Raw genomic sequence first — 10,402 nt, 5'->3', positions numbered from 1 at the left:
TCTCATACACACCAGATGTTATTTGGGTTACTGTAGTTTATCAAAGAGTCACAACAATTCCCATCTATCTAATCACACAGAGTCCTTTCTCAGGCTTTCAGAATAACATTCTCTCGCTCGCCTAGAAAACAACTTGTCAGCATAGCAAAGATACTTTATACAAAGAAACAAGATGGAACCTCTCTGGCTCATTTCTTAATTACAAAACCCATATGCCTAAAAAAAAATTTAACTCAAAAACCCATCTCATCACATGCCTATCTTCCTGTCAACCTCTTTCTTTGTTCCATCCCTCAATCATTTTCTTAATTCAAAAATCACTAGCTGCATCTGGACATCCTTGTGCCTTGGCAGAAAAGGCCAGGACTGACATCCTCCCTTGAATTGCAGGAGGAGCCAGACCTTTGCGATGAAGATGGACTCCGAACTGCTGTAAATTGTCCACTGTCATAGGCCAGGGTCTACCCAGACCTTCCTCATTACAAAATGCAAAGAATTCATCAGAAGCAGCTGTACCTGGTACTGGGAGCAATTGCTTGCCCTGTTGGCTTAAATCCTCCAATGCTCCATACCTCTTTTTTTTAACTTTTAATCCTTACTGCATTTTAAAACAAAATTATAAAAATAAGTAAATACTTATCACAATATTAGCACATAACCAAAATGACTTTCTATTATCTCTTTCACAAAACTCTAAGTTTTTAACATTTTACTTCCTTATTTTCCAACCAGACATTTATTTTCTTTGCAATCTTGATAATACCTTTCTTAATTCTTAGTTTATATCCATATTAACAGTCTGCTTTACTTTTTTTTATTTCTGTTGAGAGCAGTTCTGCGTCTAACTTAAACCTAAGTCACTTGGTACAGGTTTGAAATCTTTCTTCCATTTCTCTCTAAGATAACTCAGTACTTTTCCCCATTGAGATTCATGCTTCATTCTACTCTTTCCTTTCAATGAGTCTGTTAGTTTCTCCATTAATACAGTGGTGCCTCGCTTAACAATTGCCTCGTTTAGCGATGAATTCGCATAACGATGTGTTTTTTTAGAAAATAATATGCACCGTATAACGATGTTTCCTATGGGAGATTTTTGCTTAGCGAAGTTTGGGACCATGCTTCGCATAACGAATGCGATTTTAGGTCCCCTGCTTCACTTAACGATTTTTTTCAATTAAAAAAGTGTCTTAGAAGGGTCAAAAATGGTTCTAAATGCTTGGATTCGTTAGAGGACCCCCTAAGTCATGTGCAAACCTGATTTGGCTTTGATCTGACTTTTCGTTAATTTATGGTTAAGTTTTTTTTCGGCCCATAGGAACCAATGGACCTGTCAAAATCTGACAGCTCCATGCTTTCCTATGGGGGAGAAAACAATTCGCCAAAAATTAACGAAAGTTCAGATCAAAGCCAAATCAGGTTTGCACACGACTTAGGGGGTCCTCTAACGAATCCAAGCATTTAGAACAGTTGCTGAGTCTTCATTAATTTTTTGTGAATTTTTTCTTCCCCCATAGGAAATAATGGAGCTGTCAGATTTTGACAGCTGTCAAAAGTTGGGGGGGAAAATTCACCCTAAATTAACGAAAAGTCAGATCTAAGCCAAATTACATTTGCACCCATTTTAGAAGGTGCAGAAGCTATTCCAAGCATTTAAAACCATGTTTACCCCTTGTATGACACATTTAAAATTGCAAAAATTGACTTCGCAAAGCCATTGAACTGTATTGAGTCAGCCTCAATACATTCCAATGGAGGAAACATTGTTTCGCTTAGCGATGTTTCCTATGGGTTTTTTCGCTTAACGACGGCAATCCGTTCCAATTGGAACGGATTAACCGGTTTCCAATGCATTCCTATGGGAAATGGTGTTTCGCATAGCAATGGTTTCACATAGCGATGTTTTTTTCGGAACAAATTAACATCGCTATGCGAGGCACCACTGTATTAGTTCCTGTAATTATATTAAACAATCCTCCAACCAAAGGTTCCTCCTTGTCTTTCCATTGTTTTGCCACTTGATTTCTGGCTGCGCCTAATACGTATAAAGACATTTTTGTCTCTCGTCTAGAGTTTAGCTTTACCATATTGAACAAATAAGTTTCAGGTTTCATCTCCATTTTTATTTTTAAATCTATGGTGATTATTTTTTTTCTATTTTTTCCAAAATTTCCTAATAAATTTACATCCCCACCACATATGACATAGTGATCCTTTTATTGTTTTACATCTCCAACATTTATCTTTCTCATTTTTCTTCACTTTTGCCAATTTCTCTGGTGTCATATACCATCTATATAATATTTTATTTAAGCCTCCTAGAGTGGTCAAATTGACCAGATAGGCTGGAGGAAACCCACGAGCAGACCACAGAAGGCTGGTGATGCTGAAAGGCAAGGGTGTGCTCTGTCTTGCAGGCTGCACGCAGCTGGTCTTCTCATGGGTTTCCTCCAGACCACCACCCGGCGGTCATTTTCTTTGACTTTCCCTATCTCCCTTGGAATTTGTTTCCCTTCTCTTCTCTGCTAGTTGTAAGGCCTCATTGGACAGCCACTTTTCTTTCTTGCATTTCCTTTTCTTGGGGAACATTTTTGTTGCTGCCTCCTGTACAATATTACGAGCCTCCATCCATAGTTCTCCCAGCACTCTGTCCACCATATCTACTTCCTTAAATCTGTTCTTCACTTCCACTGTGTATTCATAAGGGATTTGGTTTAGATTATACCTGACTAGCCCAGTGGTTTTTCCTACTTTCTTCAGTTTAAGCTTGAATTTTGGTATAAGAAGCTGATGATCAGAGCCACAATCAGCTCCAGGTCTTGTTTTTGCTGACTGTATAGAGCTTCTCCATCTTTGGCTGTAGAGAACATAATCAATCTGATTTCGGTATTGCCCATCTGGTGATATCCATGTGTAGAGTTGCCTCTTGCGTTGCTGGAAAAGAGTGTTTGTGATGACCAGCTTGTTCTCTTGACAACATTCTATCAGCCTTTGTCCTGATTCATTTTGAACTCCAAGGCCAAACTTACCTGTTGTTCCTTTTATCTCTTGACTTTAGCATTCCAATCCCCTATAATGGGAAGAACATGTTACTTTGATGTCAATTCTAGAAGGTGTTGTATGTCTTCATAGAATTGGCCAATTTCAGCCTCTTCAGCATTGGTGGTTGGTGCATAAACGTGGATGACTGTGATGTTGAAAGGTCTGCTTTGGATTCATATTGAAATCATTCTATCATTTTTGAGATTATATCCCAGTACAACTTTTCCCACTCTTTTGTTGACTATGAGGGCTACTCAATTTCTTCTATGGGATCCTAGAGTGGACGAGTCACCCAGATAGGCGGGGTATATATCAAATAAATAAATAAATAAATAAATAAATAAATAAATAAATAAATAAATAAATAAATAAATAAATAAATCATCATTATCATCATCATCATCATCCTTGCCCACAATAGTAGATAACATAATTGTCTGAATTGAATTTGCCCATTCCTGTCCATTTTAATTAACTGACACCCAGGATGTCAATTTTTTTTCTTGCCATCTCCTGTTTGACCACATCCAGCTTACCAAGGTTCATAAATCTTATGTTCCAGGTTCCTATGCAATATTTTTCTTTGCAGCATTGGCCTTTCCTTCGACTTCCAGGCGCGTCCACAGCTGAGTGTCCTTTCGGCTTTGGACCAACCACTTAATTACTGGCCATCTTTCCCTGATGTTTTACTGAGGTAATTTTTATTGAAGGGTTTCTTGCTGTTGTGCCAGTTCTGCCTGTAAAATTTTACCTCAGAGAACTTGTGGTTTCAAATCTCAACAATGTAATCAGCTTTTTCACCGGCTTCTAGTAAATTTTTAGGATTTTTGTCTTTGACTAAATAACACAATTCCCCAGGCAAAAATAGAATAAAATTGTTCTAACTCAATCACATTTTTCATCTGTTCTAGAGAAGTGACATTTTCACGTTCCATCCATTTGTCCAAATATTGAATCAATTTAGCCCCTACCTGAGAATAGGATTCTTCAGGCTTTTTGGTAAGGAAACAAACTTTTCTCCTCAGGATTTCTGCATTTATGCGAAATCTTGAATATACCATTTTTATAGGCCTCAAAAACATATATGCTAATACCTGTGCACTAGAGGATTGTGGGAGGAATACCCAGCCCCTGATGGGGGTCCCGCGGGGCACCCCAAAACACTGAGGAGCTCTCTTAGCCTCTGGCAAGACTGAGGCTGTGCAGCCCTGTTCTGAGTGGGAGGTGCAGCCAGAGGGTCACCATGCCTTGGGGGGGTAGGGCACAGAAGGGGGCAGGAGGTACAAGGGCCACTCCAACTCATAACTTGAAGGGGAAATACTATGGTCATGAATGTGGTTTTCCCAGGGTGAGGCTCATCCATTGCACTTCAGGTGTGCTGATCCCTATGATTTCCCCAAATGTGGGGAACTGCATAATTTGTGGTAGTGGGGGATTGCATTTGTGCTTCCCCTGGACTTTTTAGAATCTCTTTACCCTTTGGTCCTTGGCTGTTTTCACCATCTTCTGCCATTTAAATTTGCAGCCATAGGCCCATTGGCCCTGCTGGCTTTCCAGGAGGCAAATCCTGGAAAGCCAGCAGCTCAGATGGCAGAGCAGCAAGGTCCAATGCAGCTGCCACAGTGAGCAGCCTCTGGTGCTGGTTTGGAGTCCTTCTGGCACAGTGGTGGAACTGTGGGAGGCTTCTGGGTGGGGGTGGCTAAAGGGGTTTTGAACCATTTTTTTACAGTATTCACTCCATAAGACACTATGGAGTGAAAAATATAGTAATTAATGCGTTCCAATGGGGGGGAAATCATCTTGCGAAGCATTGGTTGTTGTTTTTTTTAAAAAAACTGTCTTGCAAAGCATAGACCAAAACATCATCTTGTGAAAATCGTCCATAGGAATAACCATCTTGGGATGCGCCACAGCGACCGCAAAAACCCATCGTCTTGTGGATTAATCATCCCACAAGGCACCACTGTATTAATATTCTAGCACTTGTCATAAAATTGGAAATCAATTCTTTTGAACAATAATCAAGTTCTATCTTATCAAAAATTGACAACAAAGCAATTTTAGAATTGAATTCTATATCTTTTCCGAATATATCACATATTTCCTTAAAAATCAGTTTCCAAAATTTCTTAATCCATTTACACTCCAACCACATATGATAATTTGTGCCAGTTTCTTCATCACATTTCCAACAAGCTTTACAATAATCTGAATTTATTATATTCAATTTCACCGGAGTCATATACCATCTTAAACCAATTTAATTTTTTTCCTTTATTCTTACCGACACTAATCTTAAAACTCTCATCCTCCAAATTTTTATCCAATCCTCTATTTTAATTTCTGTCTTTAAATCGTTTTCCCAAATTGATTTCAAACTTTCTGTTTCTATCTTTTTTCCTCTTGTTCCAAAATTAGGTCATTCTACTTACTACTCCCTTTGTCAAAGCATCTTTCTGCATGTCTTCATATAATGGTAGAAATTGTTCATACTTAGTACGTTCTCTGCATTTGCCATTAGTTTTCAGCCATTCATTTGTCCAACTATCTAATTGGATATAATTATACCATGATAATGTATTCGTTTGAAGTTTAACTATAATCTGATCCTTCAATCTCGTTTTAATCATCCAATCCTTCAATCTGGCAAATTTTTTGTCCTTAAAAAAAAAAATCTAATTTTTTAAACTATAACATAAACATAAAATACATAAACCAAAATACAAATTAACTGTGTTCCCCACCACCATAGACAGGACCTCTTGCAATAATTCTCTTCTTTCTCCACCTATATTCTTCTTCTTTTATTGTCCTTTTCTCCAGAACTGCATTGATTCTTGATTTGGAGCTTTCTCTTTTCCTCTTGTTAACACATATATTCCAAAAATCTGCCCCATATGTCATAGAAATTATTCTCTTTTATCTCTCCTTTCTTAGCCTTTAAATTACAAGTTACCTTATCATTTATAACTATATTCCATATTTCATTATACCATTCTTCCATTCAAAATTCAGATTTTGATTTCCATTGCCTAGCTATTAATAATTTAGCTGCTGTTAATAAATTAGCAATCAATTCTTTAGTCATCTTATCATATTCCACATTTTCAAATATTGATAACAGAGCAATCTCAGGATTAAATTCTATATATTTTCCACATAAATCATTTAGTTCTTTAAAAATTAGTTTCCAAAATCTTTGTACTTTTTCACATTCCCACCACATATGAAAGTATGTACCAATTTCCTTCTCACATTTCCAACAGACATTCAGATAACTAGCATTAATTTTATTCAGTTTTATCAGTTTCAAATACCATCTTAAACCCAATTTGAAAATTTTTTCTCTTATTCTCACTGACATAAATCTTAAGACCCTCATTTTCCATATCTTCCTCCATTCTTCCTCATTTATTCTTTTTCCTAAGTCTTGTTCCCACACTAACTTCAATCTTTCTTTCTCACTCTCTTCTTCTAAGTTAAGCAGGAATCTATAAATTTTATTCACTGCTCTCTTTACTGAATCAGTGATGTGAATATCTTCACATGATAAAAGGAATTGTTCATACTTAGTATATTCTCTACCTTTATTATATTTCTTTACCCATTCATTAGTCCATCTTTCTAACTGCAAATAGTTCAGCCATGAAATATTCTTATTCTGAAGGATTTGTTTCATTCGATCTTTTGATCTCATTTTATGCAACCAGTCTTTTAATCTAATCACTTTTTTTCTTTAAACAATTCCACATAAACTTTCATATTGACAGGAAAATTCTTTATTTCAGTGACTAGTCTTAATGGAGAATTAAATGGTCATAAATTCTTTTTATACTTATATCAGTTGTTTAACATTGTCTTTAAAAATGAGTTATTAATTTCACTTATTTTCTATTTCTTGATCGTATCAAATAAATTTTTTCAATATCTACCTGTAATTCTGATGATTCCATTTTCCACCAAATTAACCTTTCTGAATTATATATAATTTCCCCAATAAACCTCAACTGATTAGCCAGATATTTTTTTTATATATTTGGTATACCTATACCACCTTTTTTCATTGTTTTATAGCAATTCTTTTTATTTATTCTGGCTCTGTTCCCTTCAATACAGTATTTATTTATCATTCCATGCGAATATTTAAAATTATCCTCTGTTAGCTGTATTGGTAACATTCTAAATAAAAATAATAATTTTTGGCAAAATTTTCATTTTTACCAGTGCAATCCTTCCAAACCAAGAAAGTTTAAAGTAGTATATTCCTGTAACCTCTTTTAGTTTATTATAATTATGTTCCTTTATCTTTTGAATATCTTTTACTAAATCTATACCTAAATATTTAACTGTTTTACATATCTTAAAATCATATTTATCAGCAAACCTTTCTTGTTCTATTTTATTATGATTAAACAACATTATTTCAGATTTTTGCCAATTTACACGTAATCCAATTATTTTTCCAATTTTTTCCAAATTAATTTTAATTCTATCTATACTTTCCAATGGATTTTTCACCATCAATAGGGAACCATCAGCAAATAAATTTATCTTTATTTTATTATATTCTCACATACCTTCTATCAAATCAATTCTTATTGCATTTGCAAGTATTTCAATAATCAAACAAAACAGAACTGGAGAAAGAGGGCAGTCTTGTCTTGTGCCTCGGCCTAGAGCTATCTGTTATGTCATCCCATCATTAACAATTATTGCCGAAGTATTCTTCACTTATAATTGATCTATTACCCCTCTAAATTTCTTTCCAAACCCCCAACCCTTTAAAAGCATCTTTAATGTTGTCCATTCTACACAATCAAATGCCTTTAAAAATCTAATGGTGGTGGGGAACACTGTTATTGTGTTTGAGTTTATATGTTTTTATGTATGATTTGTTTTTTGTTATAGTTATAGAAATAAATAAAAATATTTGGGGAAAAAAATCTAATGATAAAATACCTGCCTTTAAATTATCTTTTTCTGTACTATATACAATATTCAAAACACTCCAAGTTAAATTTCCTATTTGTCTGCCCTTTAAAAACCCATTTTGATGCTCTTTAATATATTTTGTAATAAACTTGTTCATTCTATTTGCCAGGATTGCAGTAAATATCTTTGCATCTTGATTTAATAATGAAATAGGTCTATACAAACTTGGATCTGTCAAATCTTTATTGGGTTTTGGAATAAGAGTTATAAGTGAATGTTTACAAGAGTCTGGTATTTTTTCTCCTCCCAATGTCCCATTATAAAGTATTTTTGACTTGGGGATCAGTATTGATTTAAAAGCTTTATAATATTCTGATCCCATTCCATCAAAGCCTGGAGTTTTACCATTTTTTAGTTTGTTGATGATCTCTGTAATCTCTTCATCCTTTATCTCTTTTTCTAATTCTATTTTATCATTCTCTAGTAGTTTACTCTTAACATTTTCTTTAATATAATTTTCTATATCTTCTTTTGATGTACTATTATTTTATATAAGTTTTGATAAAATTCTTGTAGTATCTTTAATTTTTCCTTCATTACGCTATAATTCTTTCCTGATTTATCTTTGATTACTCCAATTACATTTTTGATCTGTTAGTTTGAGCTATCCTAGCTAGAAGCTTTGAGTTTTAATTAGTATATTCAAAGAAATCCTATTTGAGTACATTAAATCCCTCTGGACCTTTTCCCACTCCACACTTTCTAACTCCCTCCTTTTAGCTTGTATCTCTAATAATTTTTTATTATCTCTGTCTATAAAATATTTAGTTTCTAAGTCTTTTATTGATTCTTTTTTTATTTTCTTCTCTCAGTTTTTTATTCTACAGGATTCTCTTATAGCAATTCCTCTTATAATAACTTTCATAATGCCCCATAACCTATTTTATTCCCACCTGCTTCATTAATTGACCACATTTCCATCCATTCTTTCTGAACTCTATCTACTACATCTATGTACTGAAAAATATTAGAATCTATTCTCCATCTTCTATCTTCTTTATAGTCTTTCCTAACTTTCATCTCCATCATCATCCACATGATCTGTTATTTCTATCACATTAATATTTGTATCTACTACTTTTGAAATTAAAATTTGTGATATAAACATAAAGTCTGTTCTTGAATAACTATTATGTACAGAAGAAAAATACGTAAACCTTCTTTCATCCCCCTTCAGTTCCCTCCATATATATTTTAAATCCGTCATTTTCAATATCTTACTAAAGAGGGCCCTTCTTTTATTCAAATCATTTTTACATACAGATTTGTCTTTTACCTTATCCAAAACCATGTTGAAATCACCTGCCATAATCACAAATCCCTTTCTAATTTTCTCCATCTCTTTAATCACAGTTTTACAAAATTCTCCTTGGTTCATATTTGGCTCTTCCCCCATTTGACCCTGTATTATCAAATATCTACTGTTACTACCTTTTACCACAAATTCACAATGTTTTGATATCAATATTGCTACTCCTTTGGATTTGGAGGTCCCAAATCCTTTTTCATAAATGTGTACATTTTATAATTTCAGTTAATTAACTCCATCCTTTGATTGATGAGTTTCTTGTAGATAAATAATGTCCATCTTGTTTTTCTTTAGTAATAATTCTATTCTCTTTCTCTTTATTACAGACCCTAGGCCTTTCATGTTTAAAGTAGCCACCCTTATGTTTTCCCCCTATATCTGTTCTATGTTCTTTCATTCAGTCCCGCTGTGCATTCCACAATACAAAATTAAAAACAAAAACACCTCCCAAAAATAAATTCACATTGCTCCCTACCTAATCTATCCCTTTTTAAAATAATTTTTTATTTTTAAATTACTAGGAATAGGGTAGGGAATACAAAAGGTAAAAGGAAGTGTAAGGGATGGGAAAAAGGTTTTGAGGATAGGAGAACACGGACTATACAATCATTCACTCTATTCATATTAGGTATACATGCCTCTGATCTATTCATTTTTCAATGCAAAAAACAACTTTGTATTGTTTTATATATATATATCTGTATACTATTTGGTTATCCTCTAAATATCAGCTTATATTCATATTTTAATTTACATCTAAGTTATTCCAACTCTATCAAGAAATCAAGACCAATTATAAAATACATCCCCTCTTTCATTTTCCTTCTGCCTTGGATGTATGTTCAGCCTGTCTGGAAAGATATCAATTTCTGGCACTTCCCATATTTTCTCAGTACCCTTCTCTCATTTCTGTGCCTTTATTTTTTTCCAGTTTTGGGAAGATAAAATTAAATCCAGGACAGTAGTCTAATTTTTAACATCACCTTTTCTAACTATTATAGCTGGGTAGCTCACATGGTAACTCTTAATCTCATCTATGTTACCTGGGATTTCTCTCAAAAA

The 10,402-nt window shown here is 34.1% G+C and overlaps 1 non-coding gene across 1 annotated transcript; it reads left to right on the top strand.

Moving 5' to 3' along the window:
* The first annotated feature begins 4,336 nt into the window (after positions 1–4,336).
* LOC144584519 (U1 spliceosomal RNA) lies at positions 4,337–4,494 on the top strand. The gene has a single exon (XR_013538815.1). It is a non-coding gene; the product is annotated as a U1 spliceosomal RNA (small nuclear RNA).
* The last annotated feature ends 5,908 nt before the right edge of the window (positions 4,495–10,402 follow it).

The sequence above is a fragment of the Pogona vitticeps genome, chromosome 11, assembly GCF_051106095.1.
Source record: "Pogona vitticeps strain Pit_001003342236 chromosome 11, PviZW2.1, whole genome shotgun sequence".
NCBI lineage: Eukaryota > Metazoa > Chordata > Lepidosauria > Squamata > Agamidae > Pogona > Pogona vitticeps.
This window is presented reverse-complemented; position numbering and strand designations above follow the sequence as displayed.